At 38.0% G+C, this 13,893-nt stretch overlaps 1 long non-coding RNA gene across 2 annotated transcripts; it reads left to right on the top strand.

Moving 5' to 3' along the window:
• The first annotated feature begins 849 nt into the window (after window positions 1-849).
• LOC140875462 (uncharacterized) lies at window positions 850-13,455 on the top strand. 2 transcript variants are annotated; one of them, XR_012148454.1, is made up of 5 exons: window positions 850-986; window positions 1,084-1,229; window positions 1,611-1,747; window positions 1,841-1,955; window positions 12,592-13,455. It is a non-coding gene; the product is annotated as an uncharacterized lncRNA (long non-coding RNA). The 2 variants fall into 2 exon arrangements; XR_012148453.1 differs by lacking the exon at window positions 12,592-13,455 and having other exon boundaries at window positions 1,841-2,307.
• Window positions 13,456-13,893: the final 438 nt, after the last annotated feature.

Genomic DNA, 13,893 nt, shown 5'->3' with positions numbered 1-13,893 from the left:
GTCCTAGTTATTATCTTGGACACCCTATTCCACGGGGAAGGTCGCAGGATGGACGGAGCCGGTAGCTCGAGGCAGGACTAAGGAGCCGGAGTTTTCAGGGGATTTTATACAGCAGGATTTGTTTAGCTGTATAATGTTTACGTTCTAGTTGTTTTGATATGGTTGTATCACTATAATATTAAGCCTGTACTTGTTTTACTAAGCTGATATGTAAATTATGGATTATGTTTCCGCACGTTTTACTCTGTTAAACATTTTTGCTGTATTAAGTTTAATGCATGCCATTAGTTGCCAGTTAGTAGGTGATTTCATGCAGGATCACTACAAAATACATAAAATAAAATCACTTAAACACTACAAGAAATTTGGTAATAGACTACACTAGAAAGACTACAGTTTTTAATAAAACTGTAGTATTTTTACGTTTAACTACGGTTTTTACAGAAACCGTAGTTAATGAGCGTTTTTTCAAAATATACCTCTACAGTTTTGTAAAAACTGTAGTCTATGAGCGTGTTTTTTTATAAATAGACTACGGTTATTTTGAACCGTAGTCTATGAGCATGTGTTTTTATAACTAGACTATGGCTATTTTGAACCGTAGTCTATGAGCGGGTTTTTTTTATAAATAGACTACGGTTATTTTGAACCGTAGTCTAACTGTAGTCTATTTATTAAAAAAATACGCTCATAGACTACGGTTCAAAATAACCGTAGTCTATGAGCGAGTTTTTTTATAAATAGACTACGGTTTTTTTTGTACCGTAGTCTATGAACATTTTTTTAATAAATAGACTACATATATTTATAACCGTAGTCTATCAAATATACAATAGATAGATAGGTACAACGTAAAGAATCGTCTCTCCTCTTCCCAAACCCCTTTCCCACGATCGATCCATTTCTCCCCTAGCCCTAGATGCCACTCCAAGACGTCGATTTGCCGCCCTAGACTCGGGAAATTTGCCGATTGAAGCTAGACAAAGGTAAGATCTAGTTGTTTTCTTCGCTCGTCGTATATGAAGATTTGGTGGCATCTTTTCCCCTTCTTTTAAGCTTCACGATCCCTAACAATTTTTTCAGATCTTGAGGGTGTGAAGAGGAAGAGGGGAAGGCCGAGGAAGTAGGGCACTCCAGAGCAAGCCGCCGCCTCTAAGAGACCCTGATTCCTCGTCATCCTCGAGGACGTGATAGTCGGGATTGGTTATCGGAGATAATTGTATCGAAAGGTAAGGTGTTAAAACACTTGTGTCATAAAACTATGTTTGATGCTTTAACCAAATTTTGTCCACTTTGTTTCGGTTTCTGATGAAATTGCCTTGGTTGAATTGTTAAGGTGGCAATTAGGTACAGTTCAAGTTTGAAAATAAGATTTTCTTAGAAATTGATGTGTTTTAAGAGGGTGTAAAATTATATGGGGTGAAAATATGAAGTTTTTTACACTGGGAATCAGATGCTAGGTGCATCAAGGCACACTGGCTTTTTACCATTGAAGTGGGAATGATCTAATAGCCTAGGCATGCACCTAATCTAACTAAATATTTAAATATGTGCCAATAGCATATTACAGTTCTTATAAATACTGACAACTTTAGAATGTTGATGAGCAGAAAATCAAGACGATGGATTGAATCACTTGCTTGAATTTATCATTCATACCTACAATCTTTGACTTATCTCCAGTTTCTTCTATGGAACTAATGGGATCTTTGGGTTTGCAATCACTATTAGGAATTCAAACTTCACGGTGGGGTTATGTCTTTGCCCAATAGGTATATTATCTCTTCTTAGGTGACAATATTTTCACTCACTTACCTGTTCTTTATCATTTTTTTTGCAGCCAGTTGTCTGTCCACTCTACAGCAACGACAAGTGTTACCATGTCTCTGGAAGATGGCACATTTAATCTTTCGAACACCTGGACCCGTCAACTATCAGAGACAACAAATGGAAATGTTAGAATTTCTGTGATACTTTGTTATTTATGGATTGAAGTGATTAATACGCGTGAACTTTTGTGCTTGTAGTTTTTCAGGAATCTGTGAGAATTTTTCAGGAGGTATTACTAATTTTTCAAAATTTATTTCAAATTTACAGATTATTTAAAGTAGAATTTTCGAATTTCCCGCGACACCTTGATCTCGTTATATTTTATTTTTATTTTTGGGTAGCTAGCTAGCAATAGGGAGTTGAAGACCGATTTACGTATCATTCACCATTTTGTCACTCCATTATGTAAAATATGTACATTCTTACAGCTTTTTCTTTGGATTCGTGAACTGTAGAATGTTATAAGTCGACTGTGGAAGAAATGAAAGAGTGGGTGCCCGGTGAGCCAACTTGTGGCTAAGGGCTTTGATGACTCTTTGTATAAACAATCTTTTGTTTAATATAATTTACACTTTTATTAATGGCAATGACTTTATCTTTCTTCATATTGTTATATTGTGATATACTATTGTTGTTTTGATAAAGACCTTGAATATACTATAGTGTATGTAAGATGTGGTAGTACATGGGGATGTCTATCATGAAACACATCTTATAGTCACTATATATTCTAAATCGTTCATAGTCGATTGAGCCGTCCGTTAATAAGGATAAGGATCGCTCGAGTTTGAGACTAGCATTTGCGATGCAGAGTACCACGTTTCATTGGTAAGGAACATAGAGATGTTCAAAGCATGCAAATGGATATTCATACGATGAATGATCGAACTACCCTATCCGGACTTTCCAAGTGGTTATCACTTATCGAGTGGATAAAGTCCGCGGTTTTGGTTGTACACCATTAGTCCTTACTACTTGAAACATCATTGAGACTCTATATGCTAGTACTGTGCTTTGACTCGTTTACCGACTCTATTGGGGTCATCAGGTGTCGGGATTGGGTATAGTTACAACACATATAGGAGTCGATGCTTTGTTGTCAAGGATTCACCACATACTTGCGAGTGTGGATATCCTATGCGATCTGAGGAGATATTAGTGTGACGAATCTCTGGCCAGAATACATGATGTGTTTTAAGAAATGGTTTCTTAGTAGCACATGCGATGTCACTATTTGATCTTCAAGATGTATTGCATAGTTATCGAATCTAGAACGACTCTCGATTTACCAATGGTTGTTGATTCGATCGGGATATATGGATGAAGGGACCGTACTGTACGCTAACCAAAATCTATTGGTTCTTGTAGGCACTATCAGTGATACCTAGGGAATCATGGGGCGATGTTGCTAGGCGCTCTTACCATGATTCGATGGGCAAGTCGAAAATTGTTGTTCCGAGTCACAAGGAGTTGTGATCCCACGGCTAGCTGTATCCCTGAACCATTGAGGGTCACACAGAGTAATGGATTTTTAATCCCCGTTGAGATAGTTAAATTTAAAGAGTTAAATTTAATGAACAAAGAAGTGGGACTTCTTATTTAAGAGTAGAGGAGTAAGATTTCCTAAAATGACATAGGGATGGACATTTTTGGAAACCACTGAATTTGGATTCAGAAAAATTTATCTTGACTTTTAAAGGTGCAGAAATGGTTTCTGTGAACATTGGTAAAATCGGTTTATCAATCAGAGTCACGATGAATTTTATATTAATTTCTGAACATGCGGGCTTTGCTTGTCAGGCTTGAACTTATGACTAATGGGCCCTAAGCTGTTAGCAGCCCATATTATAAATAAGTTATTGCAGTACAGAAATAACACAACACAGGTCATAATTTTCGAAAAACCCTAGTTTTCTCTCAAATAGTGGCCGCCCCCCTCCCCTCTGCTCAAGAAAAAAATCCAGTCTGTGAATTTTGAATTTCAGTCTGGTTTAACGGATCAAATTCGTTAATTCTCTTCGTAGAAACTTCTGATAGATTTTCTAATGCAATCTATCAGAGGGATTAAATCTCTGTTCGTGGACCTGATTGAAGAACAGTTCGTCCATCAGTTCCAGGGAGATACAACAAGAGCAGAGCAATCTGTTGGTGTCCATAATCTCGATTCGAGATTGGAGGTAAAAATTTATAATTGTTATTTAATTTTTACACACACAATTTAATCGTAAAGTTTTGATACCCATGATATGGAAACGGTCCATATAAAATTTTTAAACTTCCGCTGCACCGGGTATCAATTCTGATTGATCTGATCGCGGTTCTCCAACAGTGGTATCAGAGCCAGGTTGCTCAGATCAAGCGATTAAATTAATCGATTGTACAAAAAAAAATTTTTAGCCTCGGTTTTTGAAATAAAATAAATTTTTTTAAATTAAAAATTTTTCGGGCAAAAACACGGGCAGCGATTGGATCGCTGCCCGGGGGGCAGCGAGTGTCGCTGCCCCGGGCAGCGCACGGCACTGCCCAGCGCAGCGCCAGGGCGGCGCACGGCGCTGCCCAGGGCAGCGACGTGATCGCTGCCCTAGGGGCAGCCGGGCTGCCCGGCCCGAGCCCCTTTGGGGCGCGGGCAGCCCGGGAACGTCCCGGGCGGCCCGCGAAAAAATTAATTTTTAATTTTTAAAATTAAAATTTTAATATGTTAAAATTCTTTTTTTGGTCCGATCGAAAATTGTTTTTGATTGGTCCACGAGGCATCGGATCGAATTGTTCGAGTCCGAAAATTTTAAAATTGATTTTTGGATAAATTTGAATTTTTGGAAAATTTATAGATTTTATCCGTTAAATCAGATTTTATGAAATTAATTATTTTTGGTACAATTGATGATAAGATATGATCTTATGGAAATATTGAGTAAAATATGATTTTATGTATAAAATTGGATTTTATATGTAAAATATGATTTTATTTGATAAAAAGATATAATATGATTTCGTATGTAAAATAAGATTTTATATATGGAATATGATTTTATTCTTTTAATTTAAATTGCCATTGCATGTTATCCAATAAATTAATTTTGAATTAAATATTATTGGATAAGGATGATCGATTGTCATGACCAATTTTGTAGGTGTATGTTAGGAATTTACATTTGTTTTTATTGTTGTTGGATTTATTAATGGGCCTGGTTTATGGCTCAATATGAATTGTCATATGTAATAAAAGTGGGCCTGGTTTATGGCCCGTTCCCACCCCTTGAAATGTATCCCCTACTTGTCATGGTTATTTATTGTAAATACATTAGACTTAGTGGGAGATGAAGATTTGAAGACGGAGGTGGGCCCAGCAGACAATAAAGACTGAATAAATGTAAATTGGAAGCTCAATGTAATAGGATTGCATTGCATACTGCATATTACCTAGGATTGGACTAAGACTCGTGATTGGCAACCACGGGTCCATTAGAAATGGAATCGATCATCCTATATAATATATGATATTATTGTTGTATGCATGTTTTAGACTAAATTGTGTGAATCCGGCAAGCATACAAAATTTTAAAATGATGAGACAAATTTTCAAAATTAAAATCCCTCATTTTAAATATTATTTAAAATCGATATCAAGATAAATAAAGGAAATTTAAAATTGTTTAAATGTTCCTACCTTCCATCAACAATCAATGTATGAGATGCTACCCGCGGATACGGTCCGGCTCATATTATTGGGGGGGGCCGTTCGTCGGAAAGCTGTACATTGGATCGACACATGTTGTAAGTTGGGTGGAACTCCTATGGGATCGGCTCATATTATTGGGGGATCCACATGGCGACTGTCCATCACAACTTAATATTGATGGGTCATCTTGACATGTCACAATAAACGGCGTCATATTATTGGGCCCTTATTGGACATGAGGTAAAAAACGTGGAGGTTGCTTTGGAAGCAATTGGGCTTTACCTTTTGAAAATTATGGTTGGCTGATATTATTTGGGACCATAGTTTGTCAATTGGACTCCATGTTCTCACTAAGGAAAACAGTTTCCCGTTTTCACTAGAGGGTAGTGAAATCGTTAAAATAGTGGGAGTGAGATTCATAAAATAAATTTCGCCTATTTTATGTCTTAGTAAATTAATTAAACAATCACTGATATTTGTCTGTTTCTTTTCAGTATTTCCTAAAGATGAATTCGCGTAATCCACTTTTCTCGATCCTCGAACAAAATAAATTGACTGGCGCAAACTATACGGAATGGTTCCGTAAGTTGAAGATTGTCTTGACTTCGGAGAAGATGCTCTACGTGTTAGAAAAATCTCCTCCGAAGGAAGCACCAGCTGACATAAGTCCAGAAGAGTTAGCCAAACTTGATATATGGTGGGACCATGATATCAAGGCCAAATGCTATATGCAAGCCTCGATGTCTGATGAACTCCAGAGGCGATTTGAGGATACCGTGAATGCTGCTGACATTCACGTACAACTCAAGGAACTTTTTGGGGCTCAATCGAGAGCTGAAAGGTTCGCTACTGTAAAAGAGCTAATGACGTGTCGCATGCATGAAGGGACTTCGGTCCGTGATCATGGGGTACGAGTGATTTGGCTCATATAGAAGTTGGTAATGCTTGATTTGGTGTTGGAGCATGAACTCAACGTGGACTTACTACTTCTATCTCTTCCTTCTTCGTTTGACGGATTTGTGGTGAATTTCAATATGAACAAGATAGAGTTCTCCCTTGAAGAGATGGTCAATATGCTTGTAACATATGAATCCACTTTAAAGAAGGATAAACCGGCTTTCTTGGTGGGCTCCTCTTCTTCTTCTAAGAAGGGGCCAAGTACAAAGGGTAAGAAACGTTCTGCCCCACCCAAGAAAATCGAACCCGAGAAGAAGTACAAGACAAAGGCTTCAAACATGGAAAAGTCCAAGGATGTTTGCCATTACTGCAAGAAGCCCGGTCATTGGAAGCGTAACTGCAAGGAATATCTAGAGCAGTTGCGAACTGCGAAGGATATGTTCTATATTGAAATAAATGTTTCACTTAATACTACTTCTTGGGTATTGGATACCGGATGTGGATCTCACATTTTCAATGATTTGCAGGTGATGACAAGAAGTCGCAGGCTTAGAATGGGTGAGACCCAGCTGAGGCTCGGAAATGGTTCCAGAGTTGAAGCTAAAGCTGTGGGAGATGTTTATTTAATTTTGCAGAACGGTTTTAAGTTACTTTTGAGAGATGTTTTATTTGTTCCAGATTTGATTAAAAACATTATTTCTGTTTCTATGCTTGATAGAGATGGTTATTCTTGCAATTTTGTGAATGAGATTTGCAATATTTACAAGAATGAATGTTTGATTGGAAATGGACAACTTGAAAATGATCTATATAACTTAAAACTAAAAGACGTTCCAATAAATTATGTTGATAAACCGGCAACAACAAACAAAAGGAAAATCGATAGTCAAAACCCGGCAAACCTTTGGCATGCTAGGCTAGGTCATATTTCCTCAAGGAGGATGAACAAGCTAGTGGGAGAGGGCATGTTTGATATGTCTGATATTAACTCTCTACCTACTTGTGAGTCCTGCCTGAAAGGAAAAATGACTAAATCTCCTTTTAAGGGGAAACCTGAGCGTAGCCAAAATCTGTTGGATTTGATCCATACAGATGTTTGTGGTCCATTTAGAATTGGTACTAAATTTGGCCACACCTACTTCATTACCTTTACTGATGATTATTCAAGGTATGGGTATTTATATTTAATGAAATATAAGTCTGAAGCATTTGAAAAGTTCAAAGAATTCAAGGCTGAAGTAGAAAACAAGCTAGGTAAAAGTATTAAAGCACTTCGATCGGATCGAGGTGGAGAATACTTGAGTACCGAGTTTTTGGACTATCTGAAAGAGAATGGGATTCTCTCTCAGTGGACTCCTCCTATGACACCTCAGCTGAATGGTGTATCGGAGCGTCGTAATCGAACTTTGTTGGACATGGTTCGATCCATGATGAGCTTCACTGAGCTTCCACCTTTGTTTTGGGGCTATGCGCTTGAAACGGCGGTATTGTTGTTGAACAACGTCCACACCAAAGCAGTGGACAAAACACCATACGAGTTATGGAATGGCAAAGCTCCTAAGTATTCGTAGATGAGGATTTGGGGATGTCCTGCTTACGTGAAGCAGACAGTGGGAGATAAGTTGGATAGTCGATCCACCTTATGTTATTTTGTAGGGTATCCGAAGAATTCAATCGGATATTATTTCTATCATCCTGCTGAAACAAAGGTGTTTGTTTCAAGGAATGCCACCTTCTTGGAGAAGGAGTTCTTATTGGATAAGAAAGGCGAGATGATGGAACTCGAAGAAATTCGAAAAGAACCCGAAATACAAAATAACGATCCTACACCTCAGGAACCACACGTCTATACTTAGAAGATCCAAGAGGACTTCTAGACCTCCTATTCGATATGGTCTTCTTCTTGAAGGGGATCAAGATGAACCCGATGTTGGATGTGATCCAAGAAACTTCAAAGAAGCAATTTCTGATGCGGATTCAAATTTATGGCTGGAAGCTATGCAGTCGGAAATAGATTCGATGCATACAAACCAAGTTTGGTCTTTAGTAGATCCTCCCGATGGAATTGTTCCAATAGGGTGTAAATGGATCTACAAGAGAAAGCTTGGGCCTGATGGTAAGGTATTGACCTACAAGGCGCGATTGGTGGCGAAAGGTTATACTCAAAGACAAGGAGTTGACTATGATGAAACCTTTTCACCAGTTGCAATGTTCAAGTCCATAAGAATCCTTATTGCCATAGCTGCTTGGTATGACTATGAGATATGGCAAATGGATGTGAAGACTGCATTTCTTAATGGAAACATTAAGGAAGAGATCTATATGACGCAGCCTGAGTGATACACATCCATGGGAAGCAAGCATAAGGTATGCAAGCTTCAGAGATCAATCTATGGTCTAAAACAAGCATCAAGAAGTTGGAACCAAAAATTTGATGAAACAATAAAGGATTTTGGTTTCATCAAGAACCCGGAGGAACCATGCGTGTACAAGAAAGTAGTTAAGGATGCTGTGACATTCTTAGTACTTTATGTTGATGACATCCTACTCATTGGGAATGATGTAGGGATGTTGCAGTCAACAAAGATATGGTTATCAAGTAGATTCTCGATGAAGGATTTGTTTGAGGCATCCTATATTCTAGGGATACAGATCTATAGAGATAGATCTAAGAGAATGATAGGACTCACTCAAGCAACCTACATCGACACCATATTGAAACGGTTTTCAATGGATGGGTCCAAGAGAGGACATCTACCAATGTGTCATGGAGTTTCTCTATCCAAGTCTATGTGTCCCAAGACTGATGAAGAGATAGAGAAAATGACACATGTAACATATGCGTCAGCCATAGGTAGTATCATGTATGGGATGATATCTACCAGACCGGATGTAGCATTTGCTCTGAGTGTCACGAGCAGATATCAAGCTAATCCCGGTCAAATGCATTGGAAAGCCGTGAAGGACATTTTTAAGTACTTACGAAGGACTAAGAATATGTTCATGGTATATGGAGGAAGAGAACTAAAATTGGAAGGCTATACCGACTCTAGCTTCCAAAGTGACGTGGATGACTCGAAGTCAACCTCTGGATTTGTGTTCATGCTCAATGGCGGTGCTGTCTCTTGGAAGAGTTCCAAGCAGGACACCACAGCGGATTCCACCACTGAGGCAGAATACATTGCAGCATCAGCTGCTGCTAAAGAGGTCGTTTGGATGAGGAATTTCGTCCAAGATTTGGGCGTTATTCCGAAAGTTGTTGGTCCAGTCCCGGTGTATTGTGACAACACGGGTGCCATTGCTCAGGCAAAGGAACCAAGGTCTCATCAAAGATCCAAACAAGTACTGAGGAAATACCACATCATCCGGGAGATTGTGGAAAGAGGAGACATCACTGTCGAAAGTGTGGCCTCTGCAGACAATATCGTTGATCCACTTACTAAGCCCTTGCCAGGACCATTATTTGACAAACATCGCGAAGCAATGGGTCTACGTAATATGACTAGTTGGCTTTAGGGCAAGTGGGAGATTGAAAGAGTGGGTGCCCGGTGAGCCAACTTGTGGCTAAGGGCTTTGATGACTCTTTGTATAAGCAATCTTTTGTTTAATATAATTTACACTTTTATTAATGGCAATGACTTTATCTTTCTTCATATTGTTATATTGTGATATACTATTGTTGTTTTGATAAAGACCTTGAATATACTATAGTGTATGTAAGATGTGGTAGTACATGGGGATGTCTATCATGAAACACATCTTATAGTCACTGTATATTCTAAATCGTTCATAATCGATTGAGCCGTCCGTTAATAAGGATAAGGATTGCTCGAGTTTGAGACTAGCATTTGCGATGCAGAGTACCACGTTTCATTGGTAAGGAACATAGAGATGTTCAAAGCATGCAAATGGATATTCATACGATGAATGATCGAACTACCCTATCCGGACTTTCCAAGTGGTTATCACTTATCGAGTGGATAAAGTCCGCGGTTTTGGTTGTACACCATTAGTCCTTACTACTTGAAACATCATTGAGACTCTATATGCTAGTACTGTGCTTTGACTCGTTTACCGACTCTATTGGGGTCATCAGGTGTCGGGATTGGGTACAGTTACAACACATATAGGAGTCGATGCTTTGTTGTCAAGGATTCACCACATACTTGCGAGTGTGGATATCCTATGCGATCTGAGGAGATATTAGTGTGACGAATCTCTGGCCAGAGTACATGATGTGTTTTAAGAAATGGTTTCTTAGTAGCACATGCGATGTCACTATTTGATTTTCAAGATGTATTGCATAGTTATCGAATCTAGAACGACTCTCGATTTACCAATGGTTGTTGATTCGATCGGGATATATGGATGAAGGGACCGTACTGTACGCTAATCAAAATCTATTGGTTCTTGTAGGCACTATCAGTGATACCTAGGGAATCATGGGGCGATGTTGCTAGGCGCTCTTACCATGATTCGATGGGCAAGTCGGAAATTGTTGTTCCGAGTCACAAAGAGTTGTGAGCCCACGGCTAGCTGTATCCCTGAACCATTGAGGGTCACACAGAGTAATGGATTTTTAATCCCCGTTGAGATAGTTAAATTTAAAGAGTTAAATTTAATGAACAAAGAAGTGAGACTTCTTATTTAAGAGTAGAGGAGTAAGATTTCCTAAAATGACATAGGGATGGGCATTTTTGGAAACCACTGAATTTGGATTCAGAAAAATTTATCTTGACTTTAAAAGGTGCAGAAATGGTTTCTGTGAACATTGGTAAAATCGGTTTATCAATCAGAGTCACGATGAATTTTATATTAATTTCTGAACATGCGGGCTTTGCTTGTCAGACTTGAACTTATGACTAATGGGCTCTAAGCTGTTAGCAGCCCATATTATAAATAAGTTATTGCAGTACAGAAATAACACAACACAGGTCACAATTTTCGAAAAACCCTAGTTTTCTCTCAAATAGTGGCCGCCCCCCTCCCCTCTGCTCGGGAAAAAATCCAGTCTGTGAATTTTGAATTTCAGTCTGGTTTAACGGATCAAATTCGTTAATTCTCTTCGTAGAAACTTCTGATAGATTTTCTAGTGCAATCTATCAGAGGGATTAAATCTCTGTTCGTGGACCTGATTGAAGAACAGTTCGTCCATCAGTTCCAGGGAGATACAACAAGAGCAGAGCAATCTGTTGGTGTCCATAATCTCGATTCGAGATTGGAGGTAAAAATTTATAATTGTTATTTAATTTTTACACACACAATTTAATCGTAAAGTTTTGATACCCATGATATGGAAACGTTCCATATAAAATTTTTAAACTTCCGCTGCACCGGGTATCAATTCTGATTGATCTGATCGCGGTTCTCCAACAGGAAATACACGCATTGTAGGAGATATATGACTAAATACTTACGATCGTCCGTGCCTTGCTTCTTTGGATTGTTATAACTTTGGTTGTCTCTATGTTAATGCTGTAATGAAGCCTTGTGCTGTGAATTGCCATTTTCTTTAAGCTATTTAATTATATTGGTTTAGTCTGTTGAGTTGCTGTTTCTCTTGACAACAACAGATTTGGTCACTAGTATTGGTTGACAATCTAGGTCACGGTTTGGATCTTTCTCTCTTGGTCCTTGTTCTTTTTTATTGTATTGTGTTCACAAATCTGTTCGCTCTGACTCCTCGTAGTGAGAGAAACACAATGATTTATTGGTGTGCTATTCAAGCAGCAGAGGCAAAACTATATTATAATACTGGAACTATTTGCTGTGCTTCTGGTTCATCATGTTATTTAAATGCTGCCAATTAAGGTGCTAAGTTTCACAATCTGCTAAATGGTCATATCTGAGAAATGACATGGAAATGCTCTTGTTAAGTTGGATGTTGCGAAGTCATGTTACTTTAACGATGTGATATTCATTACAACAAGAATTGATGCACCTATTTTCTCGCTCTTACTCCAACATGGTGAGGATGCTATTGTGCTTTCCTTTTGTACATTGTCACATTTTATGAAATCTTTTGTCTCAAACTTTCATCTTGATGGTATTCCAGCTCGCTGCGGATTTTGTTTTACTTTTATTTTTAGTACGGATTTCTTTGATTAACATACGAAGTCTGAGGCTGAAGTCAGAGATATACTTACGCTGGAATTAGCATGTCACATTTACGTGAATGGTGGCAGCACAAATGCATTTTTTGTGGTTGATGGCACAAGAAGAGGCGAAATAACACACTAGGCGCAGCTCTCGACTAAAGTAAAGTTTAGGTTCTTAGTTTTAAAAATCACGAGTTATATCCTATCCTAGTGCATAAGGTGGGCGCGCACAGTCATATCATGGAAATAAAATTCAATGGCTCTGCACATGTGCAAGTTGAATGCAATGTACATTTTCTTTGATAATGGCACCATATGTCATTTCTATGCAAATGCGGACAATGAATATTTACTGTAAATGACGTGCCACATTGTTCAGACAGATTTATGTAATGTTGCTGATTTTGTCACTTTTCTCTTTGTAAGATTACTGCTTATGCCATTTTGTAAATTTTTTGTGATAAAAATAAAATATGCGTGCATAATATTAATATGTTATTGGGTGTTGCACGGTAATGAACTTATGTTGCACTATGCGGATGGAAAGGAAGTTGCAAGAGGTGAAACTATTTCTAAAGTCATTCCTTTCCACCATAAATGCGTACAATGGTATGTATGGTTTTGATATGCATTAGAACCTTAATTTATGTAAAATATTTTTTTTTGGAACCAGACCTCGATTTTTATAAGAATAACTAAAGATGATGTGAAGTTTGTTGTTCTCTAAATATATATACTAGCATTGAAAAAAATTATTTTATTGATGCTATATGTCTCCTTTATTCATAAGGGGTGTTTGAATGTATATATATTTGTCAACTTGAGAAATACTCTGTTGTTCAGGGCCCCTAAAGTCTATCATGTTGTATAATCTGTAAAAAATTTGGAATTTGAATTGGTGAGAGATGTTATGCTTAAGTGCAGCAGTTGTGATGCAAAGGAAATCTATCATGTGTCCTGGACTTGCATCTGGGTTCATCATTACCTATTGTATTGAGGTCTAACATGCCCTGCCTCTCTCATTGCAAAACCCTTTGTTATTTTGTCATCATGTTCACCTAATAGTATAGTTCTTTTCACTATAATTTCTTATTTAAATATAAAGATGGAGTTTGAATTTGATTGCAGCTGAAAACAGTGGCAAATATAAGGCTGCTTCTGATTTTAAAATTTTTCCTCATCGAGGAAGTGCTATAGTCTTTTTTTCTTGTAGTGTTCATTTTATTGCAGCAAGTGGCTGATGATGAACCAGGGCACGAGGAGACTTCAAAAAGTCACTGATGATGTCCATGATGAAGTGTTGTTTTATTGCCCAAAAGAACTTAGGTAAATTTAATTTCATGATATTAAATGTCATACTTCAGTAGCTGAATAATAATGTTAGTACTA

This window comes from Henckelia pumila, chromosome 1, assembly GCF_033568475.1.
Source record: "Henckelia pumila isolate YLH828 chromosome 1, ASM3356847v2, whole genome shotgun sequence".
Classification (NCBI taxonomy): Eukaryota; Viridiplantae; Streptophyta; class Magnoliopsida; order Lamiales; family Gesneriaceae; genus Henckelia; species Henckelia pumila.
Note: the sequence above shows the minus strand (reverse complement) of the source record. Positions and strands in the feature narration are given on the sequence as shown.